Source organism: Symphalangus syndactylus, chromosome 1 (assembly GCF_028878055.3).
Source record: "Symphalangus syndactylus isolate Jambi chromosome 1, NHGRI_mSymSyn1-v2.1_pri, whole genome shotgun sequence".
In the NCBI taxonomy this organism is placed as follows: Eukaryota; Metazoa; Chordata; class Mammalia; order Primates; family Hylobatidae; genus Symphalangus; species Symphalangus syndactylus.
The window spans coordinates 32,149,623-32,169,242 of NC_072423.2; the positions used below are offsets into that span (position 1 = coordinate 32,149,623).

A 19,620-nucleotide genomic window follows, 5' to 3' on the forward strand; every position below is an offset into this window, starting at 1 on the left:
GCCACTCCTTGCCAAAAACCCACTTCAGGAATAAGAACGCTTGTTTCCTTGGAAGAAGATTGTGTCTACATCTAGGGTACAAAAAAAAAAAATCAATAGAATCCAGAACATTCTGTTGCTGCCAGAGAGCAATGATGCTTTCAAGAATGTCAACACAATAGAGGCTTTCAAGGGCTCACACAAAGCCAGACTGTGACAATCTGAGCTTCAAATATGTGATAGTTATATTGTGGTTAACTGGAATATATTAAACCTATGAAAGGTCCTATGTTCGTAGTGATACTCTAAGGTTAAAAGGTAATATAGAGTGTTGATAAACGTAGTTGTAATATAAAAGGATAAAGTAATAGAATATATGCTATGTTTTATTTATATATTTATTTACCTTATTTTTATTTATTTTTTGAGATGGAGTCTTGCTCTGTCTCCCAGGTTGGAGTGCAGTGGCGCAATCTCAGCTCACTGCAATCTCCACCTCCCAGGTTCAAGCAATTCTCCTGCCTCAGCCTCCTGAGTAGCTGAGATTACAGGTTCAGGCCATCATGCCTCACTAATTTTTTTATTTTTAGTAGAGGCAGGGGTTCACCATGTTTGCCAGGCTGGTCTCAAACTCTTGACCTCAGGTGATCTGCCTGCCTCGGCCTCCCCAAGTGCTGGGATTACAGGTGTGAGCCACTGTGCCCGGCCTATATGCTATATTTTAATAAGTTTTAAAAGAGTATTACTATAAGAACTTTGTTTCTTCTATTAATGATATATCTCCTTATAAATTATGAATATATGCTTTTTCTGTTTAGGCACAACAGTAAACATAGAGGAGGGAACCACTTCAGAAGGTTGTGATAAAAATCCAAAGAGAGATTTGAGACAGTATTTTAGAAAAATTTTAACTCACTATAAAATGGAAAGGATTAACAGTTGTCTCTTCTTCTCCCATTCAGGGGGAAATAAATATACATTTAGATTTCTCACACTCCTGGCAATGCTTCCACATCACTCTTCCTTCAAATCTTCACCTGCCATATTTGCTACAGACCCACTGCAGAGATGGGATAAGATCTATCCATTAATGAACTCCTTCTAGTTAAAACTTAGAGATTTTAGGTAATTCTTCTAACAGATGATCTATCCACTGGAAGCTGGGTTACTGTTCAGACTTTATTGACATTTCACTGGGCTTCACACACCTGGAACAGTCTCTGCCTTTGACTTCATCCCCTGAACTTGCATACCACAGACGAATTTTTTAATATACAATGGCAAAACCTGAGTTTTAAGAATGGAAAAACCAAAGAAACACCAAGTATGGTCCTAAGAATGAAGCAACCAATTAAAAGGGCACCCTTTGTCAAAGCCATTACAGCACACTAATGGATCAGTTGACATGCATCAAGTGCCGGTTCTATAGAGACAGCATGCTGAGGAGCTGAGAATGCCAGAAAACATAAACCATGATCTCTATCCTCAAAAAGTAAGCTGAAATTTTCCTTTTCATAGAACCTACCCTGAGGAAAAAATAAACACACTGCAGAGAAACCTCTGTATCATTCCAGTGCCCAGTGGTCATACCAATGACCCAAGTATATAATGTGAGATTGTGGGTAATGACTGCAGGATCTCTGAGGCAATCATACAAGTTTAGAGGAACTTGTTTTGAATAATGGTCCGTGTGTATTTGCTGACAAACACTGACATTATGGCTACCATTCATGGTGGCACAGATGCTCACTTCTTTTGCGTTCTTAGTATGAATGAACACTGTAAACATGGACTTCTTTTGTAAATTCACAAAGCTTTAGAAGCAAAAGAAATTATTTCTTAAAAAATAACAAACCTTCAATGGTTGCAATTTCATTTCTGGATGGGCCACTTAATGCCTCCAAATACAGCAAGTTCCTTCTGAGCATGGTTCACTGTTTTTACCACCAACGTGCTAAATGCCATTTCCTTTCCTTGTACACATCTATCAAAACTCTCTAATATCCTCAGAACTAGATTAAGTGCTCCTGTAATACATTCTCAACACACCCTGAATGTTTCATTCAAAGTGTTCCTTTCAGTTAATAATTGTAGAATTATTGGTTACATGAATGCCTCCACTGCCAGACTATAGATTGCATAGAGCAGAAACACCATTATTAAAGCTTAGCATAAAGCCTGGCACTTAGTAGGCTTAAATGAATAAATGATTGACTCTTATGTGATGCTTATAATTCAGTACAACCACATTTCTCACCCTAAACCACTAACAAGAAGTGACCAATGCATCCAGCCTTCATCATTCTCTCCTTCTCTTACCTTTCTAAAAGTGTTGTTAACATAGGAGAAAATTTAAGTGGTCAATTAAACCATATACAGTATGGTTTTAAAACATATAGAAATGGTGTAGCAGTACCAGATGCTAAATAAGAAATATCAATGTGAATTCATGTCATTTTCCAGCTCCATTACTACCCAAAACAGTCCAACAACAGCTGCAGTAGCTGTACTTTTGCCCTCTGTTCACTCTCATATGTTTTGCTAGTATTCAGACTATGGTACCTTATACTATTCTTTACCATGGGGAGCAAGAACTCTTGTTTCCTTGGAAGGAGGTTGTATTTACATCTAGGGCAGGAAAAATCAGCAGAGTCTGGAATATCCTGTTGTTGCCAGACAGCAATGATGCTTTCAAGAATGTCAACACAATAGGAGGCTTTTAAGGGCTCACACAAAGCCAGACTGTGACAATCTGAGCTTCAAATATGTAATAGTTATATTGTGGTTAATTGGAATATATTAAACCCGTGAAAGGTCCTATATTCATAGTGATACTCTAAGGATAAAGGGTAATAGAGGGTGTTGATAAAGGTAGTTGTAATATAAAAGGATAAAGTAATAGAATATATGCTATATTTTCATGAGTAGAAGGGTATTAATATATAATACCCTTTGTTTCTTCTATTAATGATATATTTCTTTATAAATTATGAGTATATTTTTGTCTGTGTAGGCACAACAGTAAACATAGGGAAGGGGATAGTGAGTGAACTGAGTCATACTGGGAAAAGCAGATACAGTACCCAAGATAGGGAGGACTGAGGATCACCAATGATCACATACAGTAACTGGGAAGAAACGGTGCTCAACATTTTATCAGCACCTGTGGTCATGCATAATTACCAAGTAAAAGAAAGATCTGACTGTGTATCAAAAATGATGGATCAGCTAAATTTCTAAATAGAGAGGATAATTTCAGAGCCAATCCTCATCTCCTAGGAGAAAAAAATCTTCTAGGTGATCTTACTAATTATAGTAAAATTCTTTAAGGAATGAATATGTTTTCATAACAGGACAATGGCTCAGGTATTGCTGGCTATGGGAAATCTAAAGACTAAATTATTTTTGTGATAAACACCATTCAGAAGTTAAGAACAATAAGTACTTAAGAGTCTCATGATAAAATACATAAAACTTCACTGTCAAAAGAAAAGCAACTCCATCTAATGTTCCTGTAAGCAGGTCCAATATCTCAACCAATAATTAACTTGATATTCAGTTCCTATAACATCACATGAAATTACAAAATCCCTGGAGAAAAAATCAAAATAATAAAACCCTAGGAAGCTATCAAAGTAAGTATAAGACTTGGAAAACATAAGATCTAATACATGAGTATGAATTAAAATCATGGTGCTGATGTTTTAGGTTTAAGCATAACTTTAGAAATAGTTTTGAAATGATTGTATTTGTGTATAGTTTGTCTCCTGTTAAAAGAATCAGATATACTAGTTTGAGTATAATCTAAATTGCTTCAGGGAATTTATCAACTTGTAATTGTCGTTTAAATGCTTGGAAAAGTTGGATTTTTTAAATTTTATGTATTTAATTCATCACCAAAATGCACAGTGGTTGGTGTTGCTTTCCATGTTCAGAGATCTCTGGGACAAAAGACCTATCAATAAGAATTTAAAATATATGAAAAACTTCAGGCCTTAGGCTGCAATTGAGTCCCCACAAGAATGTAAGTATTCATATGCATTTCTGCCATGACTTAAAAGGTTACTTCAACCCTATATTCTAAGAACACTCTGCCAGAGCAGGGGTTTAGGCTTTGTAGTCCAAGAACTAAAATCACAGATATTATGTAGGTACTTACATGCCAAGAGAGAAAATTAATTTCAAAACAAATTTATAGATAAAATTTAAAATATAATAATAATTGAGTATAATTTTTTTGTAATACAAGTCTACTAATGAGAAAAATTGAACTCTTCTTTCTCTTCTTTAGAAGATAACATTTTGCTTAATTGGGGTTCAAAGTTAGTGCTCCTTGTCATAAATGTTCATCTGTTAATGATGAACAGTTGCAAATTTCATCTTTGAAAATGTTTTTGCACACAGATAGGTACTGCCCAATACTAATGTCAATCTATAAACATATTATTTTAGTTGAACATATTCATGATTAGAAAGCATTTATGAAATTCTATTAGATTCTACCTTTGATATTTGCTTTTCAGTATGTCATTACATTAATAACCTCCAATTAAAGGTAAGGTGAAAGTTCCTCAATTGCATAATTAAATGAATGTTTAAATATAGAAAGTCCCTTTGCATTTGAATTGAAGTCCAAAAGTGCTCCTGAAACTATAATTTGATCTTGGAAATTACATCCACTGCAAATCTGTGTAGGAGTGGAGATTTCACTTCTTGTTTTACCATTTGGAAACATGAGAACTGATGACATTACTTGTGATTCAAATGTTAACTGTCATCAAAATAACTTTACCACAGTATATTTGCATGTATGTGATGTTTTACCTTGTAATTTTAAGTTGAATTCATTAAGAAACATTACGAAGTCTACCTCAAGTGTTAATTTCAAAGCCACATAATGTTCCTTAATAGTTGAAGCTAATTTTTCTCATTCTGAAAAATTTTAATTTTCCCCTAAACTCGAAAGTATCACATAAAACTTAACAACTACTAAGTTATCAAACTGCTGTGTAGTAGGGCAAGAGAGAAGATTAAACTTCTATTTCTGACCCCCAACAAATGCAGAACTGATGATGATTAAATCCACAAGAGTAAATGAAGTTCACTGTTGATACTATTGGTTCAGTAACATATGGTAGACCCAAATATTTTCCGCAAAGAACTTGCTAATGAATAATGCCATGAATAGGCTTTCAACATCCTACATTTTGATAAGATTTGTAAATTTGTCCAACTAAGCTTTTTTTCTGCTTCACACATATTTTTACCACAATGAGTTGTAATAAATCTTAGCAAATTCCATTTCAAGTTTACTGGTTAGTTTTTCTCAACTTCTTTGAAAATACTCCTCCTGTGCTTGTGACTTGCAGACTATTCATAGAGATTAATTCTTTAGACACTTGAAACTTGGGATTGACTCCTTAAATAAAAAACAACTGAGCAGTATTAGTAACATCACTGACTCATCAAGAGACAAGCAAAACCATTGAAATGAATTTCTTTCTGCTTTGTATTTGACTATTGATGTCGCTCTCAATGTCTTCAATTCTTTGAACAACTATTCTCCCCAAAGAGCTAATAGTCTTAAACACGTGTATTTTCTCTGCACACATTCCTTCAGTTGCTGCAGTCAAACTCAGTTTAAATAACCTAACATTGATAAACAGATTTCCTTACTTGACCCACAAATGAGCCACTCAAAACTTAGTGGCCTCATTTCAATTTTTTATTTTTGTAAAGAAATTCTACAGTGATGCTATTAAATGTTCTAGTTTATCCCACTGTTGCTTTCCTGTCAGTTGGAAATACTGTGATAGATCTTCAGCCTACTCATGCTCATGTACATTTGTATTCTTTTAGCACAGCTGTAGCGTCAGTGTGTAACAACCACAATGATTTGCCATCTAATTTAATAACAAAATAATCCACACTCCACCATGCCTAAAATTATGACATTTGAAGTTCATTTTCCCCATCTTGTTTGACATGATGGGTATGCACTGGCATTAACAAATAAATAAAATGCTATTGTGGCAGGCCAATTCCCCTGACAATCACACAGACAGGTCTGCACAGTACTTCAGTTACACAAACAAATTTCCACAGCACTGCCTTAACATTGAGCAAATAGTTAAATCTAGGGAAACCAGTGCCCAGACATCAAAGCAAGAAATGAAACATATGGTCAGTAGGAGCCTTGCTTGGGCTTCTCCCTAACCTGGAGCGAGTCAAAATAATAGAGACAAACTTAAATTCTTAGTGCCGGGATCTGTCTGAGAGTTAAGGTAACAGAGGCAACTGTTTGAATAGATTCATTGGAGAGCGCAAGGCAGCTCTCCAGACCAAGCTATAAAGAAGATAAGATAGAAATAATCACTCTGGTTCCACAGCAGATAGGACTGAAGGTACTGGGGGTACTGGGGCCCTTTTAATCAGACTTAGCAAGCATTTTTTGCTTCTGACCTTCTAGTTGAAACAAAGTTATTTACCAGCAGACTTAGGCGAATGCTATACTGCACATAGGCACATAACCCCAACCTACATAAGCACTAAGAAAATCGTAACACTTTGAGTGAATTGGTCTGATGGAATTATCTCTGACCTTCTCCCTGTATCCAGTTACAACCATAAATTCCCTTCTTTCCTAGTTTGTCTGCTTCTCATTCCTGGGCCTCGAGAAAATGCAGCCAGAGCCGGCTTGGTTCTGGGAACACTATGGTACAGTTACATGTGCAGAACTCAAAACGCTGACAAGTAATAACTACATCACTTTAATTCAGAGTGCACGGAGCAGCAGTGCAGTGATGAAAATACCATATATGGTCTCTGTTGCAACTAGTCAGTACTGCCAGTGGAGTGCAAAAGGTGGCCTGTAATCCCAGCAGTTTGGGAGGCCAAGGCGGGTGAATCAGTTGAGGTCAGGAGTTCAAGACCAGCCTGGCCAACATGGCAAAACCCCGTCCCTACCAAAAATACACAAATTAGCCAGGTGTGGTGGTGCGCACCTGTAATCTGAACTATTTGAGAGGCTAAGGCAAGAAAACCGCTTGAACCTGGGAGGCAGAGGTTGCAGTGAGCAGAGATCGCACCACTGCACTCCAGCTTGGGTGAAAGAGCGATACTGTGTCAGAAAGAAGGAAGGAAGGAAGGGAGGGAGGGGTGAAAGGGAGGGAGGGAGGGAGGAAGGGAAGAAAGGAGGAAGGGAGGAAGGAAGGAAGGGAGAAAGGGAAAGGAAGAAAGGGAGGGAGGGAGGGAGGGAGGAAGGGAAGAAGGGAGGAAGGAAGGGAGGAAGGGAAAGGAAGAAAGGGAGGAAGGAAGGAAGGAAGGAAAAAGAAGGAAAGAAAGGAAGAAAAGAAGGAAGGAAGGGAGGAAGGGAAGGGAAGGAAAGGGAGGGAGGGAGGGAGGAAGGAAGGAAGGAAGGAAGGAAGGAAGGAAGGAAGGAAGGAAAGAGAGAAATTGGCCAGGCACTCACACCTGTAATCCCAACACTGGGAGCTGAGGAGGGATGATAGCTTGAGCCCAAGAATTCAAGATCATCCTGGCAACATGGAAAAAATCCCATCTCTACAAAAAATAAAAAATTAGCCAGGCATGGTGGCATGTGCCTGTAGTCCCCTCTACTCAAGAGGTTAATATGGGAGGATCCTGTGAGCCTGGAGTTCAAGGCTGCAGTGAGCTGTGATCGCACCATCACACTCTAGCCTGGGCACAGAGCAAGACCTTGTCTAAAAGAAAAGAAAATACATAAATGATTAACTGTGATTATGTTCCAATAAAACTTTATGAACACTAAAGTTTAAATTTCTTTTGTCATAAAATATGACATATCTTTTCATTTTTATCCAACTATTTCAAAATGTAGAAAACATTCTTAGTTGGCAGGCCATAAAAAAACTGGTAATAGGCTAGAGTCAGACTGTAGTTTACCTACCCCTGATTTGATCTTACTTCTCCCCACTTCCTGGTTCAGGACCTAAGATGATCTAGAAAGGTGCATGATCAGAACGAGTTAATCAGCACTGACAGGCTGGCTCCTCTTCCAGGCAGGGTAGATCCTGCTTTATTAAATGGATGATTACTTCTACTAGATTGCTAATAATCTAGTTCCAGAAGAACCAGTGATTGACCATTTTTAACTACCTTTTGGAAAACCTCTAGTCATGTCTCAATTTTGACCTTTATTACAAATCTGTCAACATCAAAATCATTCCTAACTTGCCCTCTTTTTATTCAAGGTGAGATGTGTGGTCCTGAGAAGATGCTGTTTAAATTATTGAACCAGATCCTCGATTTACTTGCCTTTCCCAGATAAGGAGACCTGTGGAAGGATTTGGCTCATTCTTAACAAGTGAGAACTTCCAATAGCCAGGGAACTCCAGTACACAGTTGGTGCCATGTTTGCACTTTTTCATTTGAGCCTAAGATCACGGGTCATAGAGAATGCGGCTTTCCAAAAACTAGAGCAGGGACTCCATCTCCCAGTACAATTCAAGATCTGTCATTTATAAATAGCGACGTTCTCAAAGTTTGTATCTCATCCTTTTTCCCCCCCTTCTCTGCCTGCCTCTTTTCCCATCCCACATTTTCTGTTTTTTTCCCTAACTTAAAATAGGAGAGATGTTGGGGAGGCTACACCACTGGTTTAGTCCACTAGGTAGACTTGATGTAATCATGCATATGAGAAGGAGGCCTCAGGGTAAGAATAAGGACAATTCCTTTGAATCCCTGTTCCTAGCTCACTACATCAAGTCTATGTCTTGCTGAACACCCAGAGCCAATTATTATTACATTTTTTACATTCTCAAGGACCGCCCTTTAGACTAGCAAAAGCATATGCCAAGGCTAAAACATCCTTCCATTATGTGAGTGTGGGGAGGATGACCAGGGAGAGACCTGGCATAATGTGAAGTTATTAGTGGTCTAACAGGAATCGTGGGGCTGAGGATGCTAAAGGGAAGGGAAGTGAGTTGGGGCCAGAGTCATAATGCTTTATGGCTACATCAGATTTACAGAAGGAGAAAGGTGCCCTCTAGTGGAATAAAAAAGCATAACAGCTCTTACTATTAATAACGCTTCTGTTTCTACAGGCAGTCATTACTGGCTGAAATTCTGACACCATGAACTGGCATAATTCTTTTTACCAGCAACAACTAACACAACTCACTTATTATATTCCGGGAACTGTGCTAAGTAAGCACTTTACAAGCATTACCTCACTTAATCTTCACAACCGTATGAGATAGATACCATAGCTCCACTTAAGAAATTGAAGATCAGAGGTTTAACTTGCCTAAGGTACTCCAGCTAATAAGAGAAGAAAAAGATTACAACTAAATTTTAAACCCTCCTAAGAAATCAGCCTCATAAAACTATGTATATGCATACACAGAGAGAGAGAGACAGAGACAGAGAGAGAGAGAGAAAGAGAACAAGAACTAAATTTTTGAAGTATCTGCTACTCTTTGCTCATTTTTTCTTCCCCCATCTCTTTTAAAACCATTTTATTAAGGTATGATTGATGTTGCTTTGCTCATTTTTAATAGAATATCTATTCTGCTTTGGCTTGGAATGAGCAAATCTGTTTCTGAATAAAATTTAATGTTTCCCCAGGTTTCTCTTTTAAAAATTATTGAATACTTGTGATTTAAAGAGGCATTGACTTTTTAATTGTTAGAGGCACCATCATGAGCCAGGTCATGCACGATATTATTCCTCACTGTCACCAGTGCTTCTGGACCACCTGCCAAAAGAAACTTCTTTGTGTTCATTTCTGTTTTCTTTTACTTGTGTCCCCCAACCCCAAAAAAGTAAATTGTTCAATAAATTAAATATTATCTACTACTGCAACCTAAAATAAATCAATAGCCCTTTTAACATCATTATTAAAATACTATATTCTGGGAGCTTATTTTACACTAAAACATCACAAAAACCTCACGAAGAGTAGCTCTATCTCTGAACAAAAACAATAAGCCTTCATTCTACCTTTCATTACTATCTAAAGAAATTAACATAGTGTATTATTGCCATGGCATCAGGTTTTAAGGACTGGCTACTAAAAAGAAAAAAAAATGGCTTTAGTATCTGAAAAAAAGTTCCATTTACTGCAAGCACAAATTAATATAGGGACTAACAAAAAATTAATATTCATTTTAGGCTGCATCAAAAATGCTAATCCCCTTCCTTTTGCCCACAGCATAAATCTAAAATTCTTGGCTGAAAATATCAAGTACCTCAGATGGGCCCCCAAGCCACCTTCTCAGCCTCATTCATTGAGAGAGCAACTATTTTTGGAGCATTTTACGTAACTGCTAAGCGTGCTTCTAATTGTTAAGGATACAGCAGTGAATGAAACAAAGGCCCTAACCTCAATATTAATTAAAGAAAAATAAAGGAGGAAAGGGGCAAAGAGTAATAGCGTGAGCAATGGTGGTGGCCAGGGTTGGCCTCTGGTAAATGACGTTTGAGCATACACCCGAAGCGAGGAACTGAATCATGGAATATTTGAGGAAAGACTATCCACGTGGAGGAAACAGTGCAAAGCTCTGAAAGCAGACAATCATGTTCACAGTAATCGAGAACAGCAAGACCAATATGGCTGAATTATACAGCAAAGGGAGTGGTAGAAAACGCACTGGTTTTGTTAGGTGAGGGGACTGAGGGATACTGGCATACCATAGAGCTTTCTAGACTATGGTAGGAATTTCCATTTTACTCTGAAAGGAAGGCACTGGAAATTTTAAGAAGAGATAAACATCACATGACATGTTTGTAAAAGATTGTTCTTGCTGTAGTGTGGAGAATAGAATGGGGAGGGCATTTTATTGCCTTAGAGGCAAAAGCAGCTTTGTCTTATTCCTAGTGTCTTCCTCAACTAAATGTATTAGCCCTTTGGCAATTAGTATTTTCTGAGCTCATATGAGCCAGGCATACGTTTTCTCATTTAATCCTCTAAACGAAACTGCAAAGTAGATATCAAAAAAGAGAGGGAAAACAAAAAAGGCTCAGGCAAGGTCAGGACACTTGTCCACAGTAAAGAGCTAATAAAATAGTGGAATCATAAATCTGCTGATTGTGAAGCCCAGACTTCTTTTACAGCACACACTATTCTGATTCAACAAATTCTGTAGCAGGCTTTTCACCACTCAATCTTTGCACACATATTATCTCCTGGCTAGAAAAGACATCCTTCAGGCCGGGCGTGGTGGCTGACGCCTGAAATCCCAACACTTTGGGAGGCCGAGGCGGGTGGATCACCCCCGATCAGGAGTTCAAGACCAGCCTGGCCAACATGGCAAGACCCTGTCTCTACTAAAAATACAAAAATTAGCTGGGCGTGGCAGCAGGCGCCTGTAATCCCAGCTACTCAGGAGGATGAGGCAGGAGAATCGCTTGAACCCGGGAGGCAGAGGCTGCAGTGAGCCGAGATCACGCCATTGCACTCCAGCCTGGGTAACAAGAGTGAAACTCTGTCTCAAAAAACAACAACAAAAACACACACCCTTCTATTCAATTTCCTTGATGGCAAACTTCTGTTCGTTTTTCTGTATCAACTCAAGTATCCTCTCCCGAGTGAAATCTTTCCTGGTTTTCCCCAGGCTACTTAGCTGATCCATCTTCTGTGCTTCTTTGTCCGTTGTCCTATCTTCATTTCTCTGAAGCAATACTTACCTGGTTGTAGTATACATTTCTCTATTTATATATTTCCTCCACTGAGTTCCTCATGATGGAGCGACGACTTATTTGTGATCACACCCCCCCACACACACACACTCACACACTCACACCCCTAGAATAGTGCCAGGAGCCAAATAAATACTAGTCGAATAAAGTACCATAATAAACTATTAAACATAGAGTCCCCACATTCTACTCTATGAAGTCTGGACATCCAGTGCCACATTAAAAAAAAATGGAAAGCTGGAAAGCATCTAGAAAGGTGAAACAGTAAAGAAGAAATAAAACTTTTACCAAAGAAATAATTCAGAAACATTGAGCCTAAAGGATGGAACATTACTTCTGTCGATTTCAACAGAAATAAGGAAGATTGAAATATGTATATGAAATTGTCTTAAGAGGCAAAATTGAGTAAAATGTGAAGACAAAAATGTAAATCATGACTTAACTGAAGCAAGTATATACTAAGAAACAAAGCATTCCGACTGCAGAGAATTTTCCACTTCCAGAATTGCTCATATAAAACTATATGACCATCTTGATGAAAAGTAATGAAAGGAATGCTCTATGCTCCTGCTATATTGAGGGTGCCATTCATGTAACTCCAGAATATATACAGTAGTCCCAATTTCTAGTTCATGAACTATTTTATGAAGTTATCAAATTCATTAGATTTTGAAAATATTGGCTCAAAGTTTTTCACGGTTCCTCAGTTTTCTAAATGACCTGATATTTTCACTATCCTACCCATATGCCCACATTTCTTGGACAGGCTATGCAATATGTTGCAAAACAAGGAGGGCAAAGGAGGATGAGTGTGACATTTTATATTTACCTTGTGATGAGGTCTCTCATCAAAACCTTCCTACAACCTGATCAGCTTCTGCACTAGTTATCCATGTATGGTCTCTCAGCTCCCTATTCACCCCGGAGGGTCTCTCCTGCTGCTTTCTGGCAGCTGCACCATCAGTAAGAAGCGTGAGTGTGAAGACATCTGGGGCAGCTGTGCCCTAGCCACGCTCCGGTAATGTATTATTCTTAGTGACTTTACAGACCTCATCCGGGCTGGTGATCACCTCCTACGACCCTCCCAAAACAGACACTACTAGTGCCCCTCCCCCGACTCCTTCTGCATTCTCACACACTGAGTCACCATTGTGGCTTCCTGCTTGCCTGGTAAGTAAACACCAGCACTGGTCTGAGCAAACCATAACTTTCACCGCAATCCAGCGGGCCACAGTTACCCTTTTTTCAACAAGGTCTGAATCCAGACTTTGGGCTCCCTCTTCCAAGTCTTCCCTTTCTTGGGTACTCTCCCTCAACTAGTTTAAAACTTTTATATTAAACTTCCCTTATTTAAAATGACTGTTTGGTTTGCTTCTAGATTAAACCCAAACTGATAGTGACCATCGAGCCAGGCTTGAAAAAGCAACACAATGCAAAACCAGTACTGTGGTCTGCATGTGTTCCCTAAATTCATGTGTTGGAAACTTAATCCCCAATGCAACAATATTGGAAGATAGAGACTTTTGGGAGGTATTTAAGTTATGAGCAGAATCAATGTCATTATAAAAGAGCTTGATGAAGGAAGCTGGTGGATCCCTTTTGCTTTCTGTCCCTTCCATCATGTAATGACACAAAGTTCCTCCTCTCCACAGAATGCAGCATTAAGATGCCATTTTAGAAGCAGAGAGAGCCATCACCAGACAGCCAAACATCTGCCAGCACCGGACTTCCCTGCCTCCAGAACTGTGAGAAATATATTTATGTTTTCTATAAATTACCCAGTCTCAAGCATTTTGCTGTAGCAACATAAATGGACTTGACTCTTTATAATGGACTGAATTTTCCTAGATTTAGTCCTAAATCTGTAAAACTGAATATATAACTGATGAAGTGGAAAACACTTAAAAACTAAAAAATCTCAGTTTTGAGGGCTCAAGAGGTCAGAAGGCTACAGCTACGTCATCCAAAATACAAAACTGTTGCTCCTATTTAATGAAAAGGAGCAGCAACATCAAAAAAAGAAATAGCTCCTCCAAAATAGGTTTAATTTACCTCATTTTAAAGTGGATTTTCAGGCAGTTGGAGTTGCGACCAATAGGTGGAGCACAGAGGATTTTCAGGGCAGTGAAAATAGTCTGTATTGAGAGAGCCAGGTGGAAATGGGTCCCCAGGGAAATTCCAACAGGCCTGTGCACTGGGATGAGTGTGCACTGGGGTGGAGCCACAGAAGTTCATGCCATTTGCAGCAAGGAAAAGCCTGGCCCTTCCTCTTCCTGGGTGAAACCTGGAATTCGATCTGGGAGGCAGGAAGCACACTAGCAGGGACTCTGGTTTTTCAGAGTCCCTGTTTCCCTTTTTTCCTTTTTGCCCGATAAATTCCATTATTCTCACAATTCAAAGTGTCTGCAAGCCTAATATTTCAGGGCTATGTCACAAGGACCCAGCTCTTAGCTGAACTAATAAGTCCTACAACAGCTTTGGGGCCCAATGTGAGGCTTACAAAGAAGTGAATGAAATGGGGACTCAAAACCTCTCACTGTCCTTTCTAAGCCTTTTCATCCTCGGACTTCTAAGGGTAGGGGAAACTGTGCTCCTACCTCTGTCACTCCCAGGAGTCGGGGCATTTCCATGGCCTTTTCCTTTTTGGGATAGACAGGCAAGCAGGGGCTTCTCACTCCTCTTTCCCTCCTGGTGTTATCCGGGGGTCCTTGCTCCCAGAGCTCCCAAGATGGTGGTGGGCCACTTCCAAAATGGCGGCGGACCTCTCTCAAGATGGTGGCAAGCCTCGTGTTCTCTGACGTGGGTTTCTTGGCCTCACAGATTCCGAGGAATGGAATCTTGGGCCATGCGGTGTTATAGCTCTATTAGAAGCCGTGGGTCACGGAAGAGAACCGTGAAACCCAGTGACTAGCGTTCAGCTCGATTAGAACAAACTTGGGCACTTAGCCGTGCAGGAACAATGGCAAGCCTTTAGCCCGATCCGGAGCGGCAATGGGCGTCTCACTGGATCAGGAGCACAGCGGACACCCTGCTGGATCCAGAGGGATGGAAGTCAGCGGCGGGTGTGTGACGGCAGCAAACAGCAGTGGTGGACGGCGAGCAAAAGCTCAGCTCGAGCCGTAACAAACGTGGACCAGAAGAGAGTGCAGTTGCAAGATTTAATAGAGTTAAAACAGAGCTCCCATACAAAGGGAGGGGACCCAAAGAGGGTAGCCGTTGCCGGCTCCAATGCCTGGGTTTATATCCCGATCATTGTCCCTCCTGCTGTGCTCTCAGGCAATAGATGCTTGGCTATTTCCTTACCTCCCGTTTTTGCCTAATTAGAATTTTAGTGAGCTCTCCTTATTACCTGATTGGTCAGGTGTGAGCTAAGTTGCAAGCCCCTTGTTTAAAGGTGGATGTGGTCACCTTCCCAGCTAGGCTTAGGGATTCTTAATCAGCCTAGGAAATCCAGCTAGTCCTGTCTCTCACTGGCTGGGGTTGGGGAATGCCATGAGATCTTCCCCTTCCCCTGCCAAGGGGATCAACTCCAACAGATAGTAATTAAGTTTTTCTCCCTGGTGGAGACACCAGTTGTATAAGAATAAGATGCTCTTCCTCGGGCATTTTTAAACTGTTTCTTTTCTTCCCCTTCTCCACCCCACCAGCAGTTTAACTTTTAGTGAGGTTTTTCCTTTTAGAAGATGTTTTACTAGGCTAGGAATGATAAGGATCACTGTTTGTATTCTCTGTAAAGTTTGGTGAAAAAGGATTTGTGAGGCTGGTCTTAAGCTGTAGCCAATCTGATGTGCTTTGCATGTTTGCATGTCTGCATGGTTCATAGCAAACTTCGCTGCAGGCCTCCATCTTGTTTTACATCCTGGGGGTGTGGCAAGGCTTTGTTTAGCAATCCTGCCTTAGGGAATAAGTCCTTTCTGGTTTGATATCTGTATGTTTTCCTAGCCCGCTCTCTTACAGGGCTCCACCAGGGGATTGAGTTTTCTCCTGCCTGTATGTGTAGCTGTATGTGTTGTGTGTATGATGTCTGTAAAAAGAGATCTAATTAATTTGACCTAAAGAAACACAGCGCTTAGATCAAATATTTTTTAAAGGGAAGATAAAAGCTGTGGTACCCCTCAGTTCACATGACTTTAATCTTTGAGAAAAAATAAAATAGCCTTAAAGATTATTGGTTAAAAGCAGATGCCATCAAAATGTAAATAGTTAGACTAAATTATGCAAGTTAGATGTAAAGTTTGCTAAGTGTTTTGAGGTTATAAGCTGCTTTTTGGGTGTTGAGAACTATCTGACTTGCCTGATCCACAACTGTTAAGGCCTGGGGACATATGGAACTAACCACGCCTTCTATTATGCTGGAAGGAGTCAAATCTTGGTTGTACCTGGCACACAAAACAACTTACCAGGTTTTACATTAAAGTTAAAATTGCTAGGAGTTACCATTATAACATGTAACTGAAACTACTGGAAATATATTTACATGCAAGGTTTGTAAGAACAGTAAAATGTGTTTTTTAGTAAAAGGTTATAAGAAGGCATGGAAATGTAAGTTTTTGCCTAGGGATAAAGGATTGTTTTAAATTACATAAGATAAAGCTGGAGGGCCAAACAAGTGGTGAAAGGATTGTAAGAATCTTGCAGAAGAGGTTCTCTGTTTGAACATATTGACTAAATTCAAAAAAGGTATTATTTTTTCTGTAAATTGAGAATTAAAATAAAAGCACAACAAGGTATTCTTAAGGTGCTAATCTGCTCTTTGGCAAAATTTGTAAAGAGTTATAAAAAGGTTTTTGCTTCTTTAAAATTTTGGAGTCATCATTTTGGCAAAATAAATAACTTATGGTAATCTGAAATTCTATTTCATAATACCAAGTGCTTTGAACTTCTAACATATTTAATAGGCTTCCCAAAATCAAACTTCAGTTTCGAAATTGTCTTTCCTGATGCCTGGCTTTTTGGATGGATCAGAGGGCCCCTGAAACATGCAGAAAACAAGTAAACATGGTTATTTGACATACTTAGCTACATGAGATTGCCAAGATGATGTTCAATCTTCTTTAGGTTATATTTTGGTGACTAATACTAATATGTTCCAAAATTATATGTGACTTCTAAAATTCTAATGTCTAACTATATGCTATCAATCATAATTAAGGTTGTAAACCACAGAGATAACCAAACTTCTTTGTCAATTGTGTTTCTAACCATCCTGGACATTTTGCTATTGACAATTATTATCTTGTTTTAATCCTTTTCAAAAGATGGTTTATTATAAGCCATAGGACTGACAGGTGCTCTCAAATACAGGTTTCTGATAAGTTTGGAGATTGTGACATTGGAATAAAAGAAAAATGTACAAGACTCAAAGAGCTGAAATGTTCATGAATATCAGGCAAAACGAGTTCACTAAATGGACTGAACTCAGGAAACTAAAGCAAATCTTTTTGACTTTTGCTTGGAACATTGCTGATCCATGTTTTGTTTTTCAAAGTCAAGGAAACTTATTTTGCACTATTTATGGCCTGTAATTTGCACTCCTGTGAACAAAATTTGGAGTATGTTTGTTTCTCTCTGCCTGGTTCCTCTAGAATTTGGAAACTATCTGTGAATATTCTTAACTTATGGCAATATAGTTATTTGCATCAGTGCAATAAGGATTCACTTTTTTTTTTTTCAACAGTATGCAATTGGAGAAACTGGTTATTTTACCAAGGCTTTGACTAGAAGGGTATGCTTCCCTTTAAGCAGTCAATCTTGACTTGCAGAGCTGCTAAAAGCCCTGTAGGAAGAACTGGCCTCATACCCTTGCGTACACAGTCCCTGTACAGGGTTGCTGGCCTGTGGTCAGTAAAGAATGTCACTTTGTAACAGGCCTAGGAGCTCCAAGTTTATCTTGGGACCTTAAAAGGAGAGAATCACCCAACTCATAGGTATTTAAGGATACAAACCCATGGCTGGGCTCAGCTTAAAAAGTCTCACCTGAGATTCCTTGTGGACCAGCGTTCCATCAAAGCCAATCCAAAAGGACTATGTAGGAATAATTATTCTTATTCTTGCTGCACCTTATGCAAATAATCAGGCCAAGTATAAGACTAAAGTCCACTTTGGAAACCACTTAGTCCCATGATGGTTTGTGTTTTTTAAACAAAAATGAGGACTGGTGACAGAAAAATTAAGTTTCAAAATTTATCATACATTTGTTATTAAATTCTAAACTCATTAGTTGTTTTTAAGTTTTCACCTACATTTTAGACTAACCCTACTTGTTCCTCTGAACAAACCAGCAATCTCCAGCTGCATCTCAGAAAGAATAGAGGGATGGGTAATGTAAAAATCAGTATTCTAGTTCTAGCAGTTATCCTGCAAATCCTGCCAGGTGATGGGAATAAATAGGATGCCCATCACTTGGAGGTTTCCGTTATGGGAAAGTAAGACCAAGGGAGCTAACCAAAGCCAAGAACAATGCACCCAAATCTTAGCAGCATAACTATAGCCACCAGTTATCTGGATGTATCACAAGACATCTTTTTCTCTCCCTTGTTGGAGGACTCAATTCCACAGCTTCACCTTAGCATTTGTCTTATGGTAATAAGTCCGTGCAAATCCCCCTGAGACATATTTCTGTCCCAAACTCAATTCCAAGCTTCAGGTCAAAGCCCTAGGAAGGAAAACTGGATCTGAGGGATCCAGAGGCAGATGATAACGGAAAAGGCACAACACAGGTGAACGTGGCTGATTCCTGTCAAGCCACGCTTCCCATTTCATAGATAAAGGCCATGCTAGTATTCATGGCATAAATGAGGTCTAGGGAATTCAAGGCTATGGACAGCAGGGGAAACAGAACATATTTGGAAAGAGTGGACAATTCCCACCCCCTAGGCCCCGTTAACATGAGTGAAAGCCACTTTAACATCCATGGCGGTACCTGCCAAGGTCGCCAGGACTCAGGGATACAAGGACAAAAGAGGAGAATGCTTATCCTTCTCTCTATAGCAGGTCCCCCGGGTATCTGCTAAAAAGAGAAGGGAAACAGGGATGCCTGTTCCCCTGTTTCTAGATGGGCGGCCTTTCTTCTTCAGTTTGTACCCCTTTCAAATGCATCCTGAACTCCTAGGACTCTTGAAAAGAGGCTTTTTCTTTTTCCCGCCTTTGTCCTCTCTTCACAGATAGGTAATTGTGTCTCCAAACGACAGAACACTCCCCTCAGATGCACCCTTCACACTGGGAAAAGTTAATTTCCCAAACCTTAAACTGGTTGGCTTAGAATTGGGCTCAGGGGAAGGGAATCCAGAAGCCCAACATGCTGGCAAAAGGGTAGAAGTGTTTATTACCAGTCAAGCTTTTGACCTCCCTATCCCTGTGCAAACTGGTAAAAAGCCTTGGGATCTTTGAGCTGTCCTTACCTCTCCCTTTGTTTCATTTTGACACATATTTTTTAATAACCCGGTTTGTCTGTTCTTGCCTTTAGGCCATCAACAAACAGTCACGCAACCGGAGCCTCCGATGATGGCCCCTTCTGCTGGGAACCCTTAAACAGGCCTATGAAGAAGCTCTGACTGCCATTTTCCCAAAACAGCATCCCCTGTCATCAGGAAGCAGTTAAGATGGGTCTTCGTCCTTATCCTTATCCCTCTTCTAACGGCAATTAGATGTACTTTAGAGGGAATGAGACAGCCAGGTGGGAAGCGGTCCCCAGAATCCAACCGGCCTGTGCACTGAGAGGATTGCACAGTGGGGTGGAGCCAAAGTTTATTATACATCTGTCCAAACTCACAGAATGTACAACATCAAGAGTGAACCCTGACATGAACTATGGACTCTGGGTGATTATGATGATTCAGTGTGGGTTCACAATTGTTCACCACCCTGGTGGCAGACAAGGAAAACGGGAGGTTGGGCATGTGCAGGAGCAGGAGGTATATGTGAAATCTCTGTGAAGATTATTTTCTTCTTCATTTTGCT

General features: G+C 39.6%; 1 long non-coding RNA gene across 1 annotated transcript; it reads left to right on the forward strand.

Moving 5' to 3' along the window:
- The first annotated feature begins 179 nt into the window (after positions 1-179).
- LOC134737204 (uncharacterized) lies at positions 180-19,569 on the forward strand. The gene is made up of 4 exons (XR_010121857.1): positions 180-297; positions 1,355-1,471; positions 13,314-13,406; positions 19,127-19,569. It is a non-coding gene; the product is annotated as an uncharacterized lncRNA (long non-coding RNA).
- The last annotated feature ends 51 nt before the right edge of the window (positions 19,570-19,620 follow it).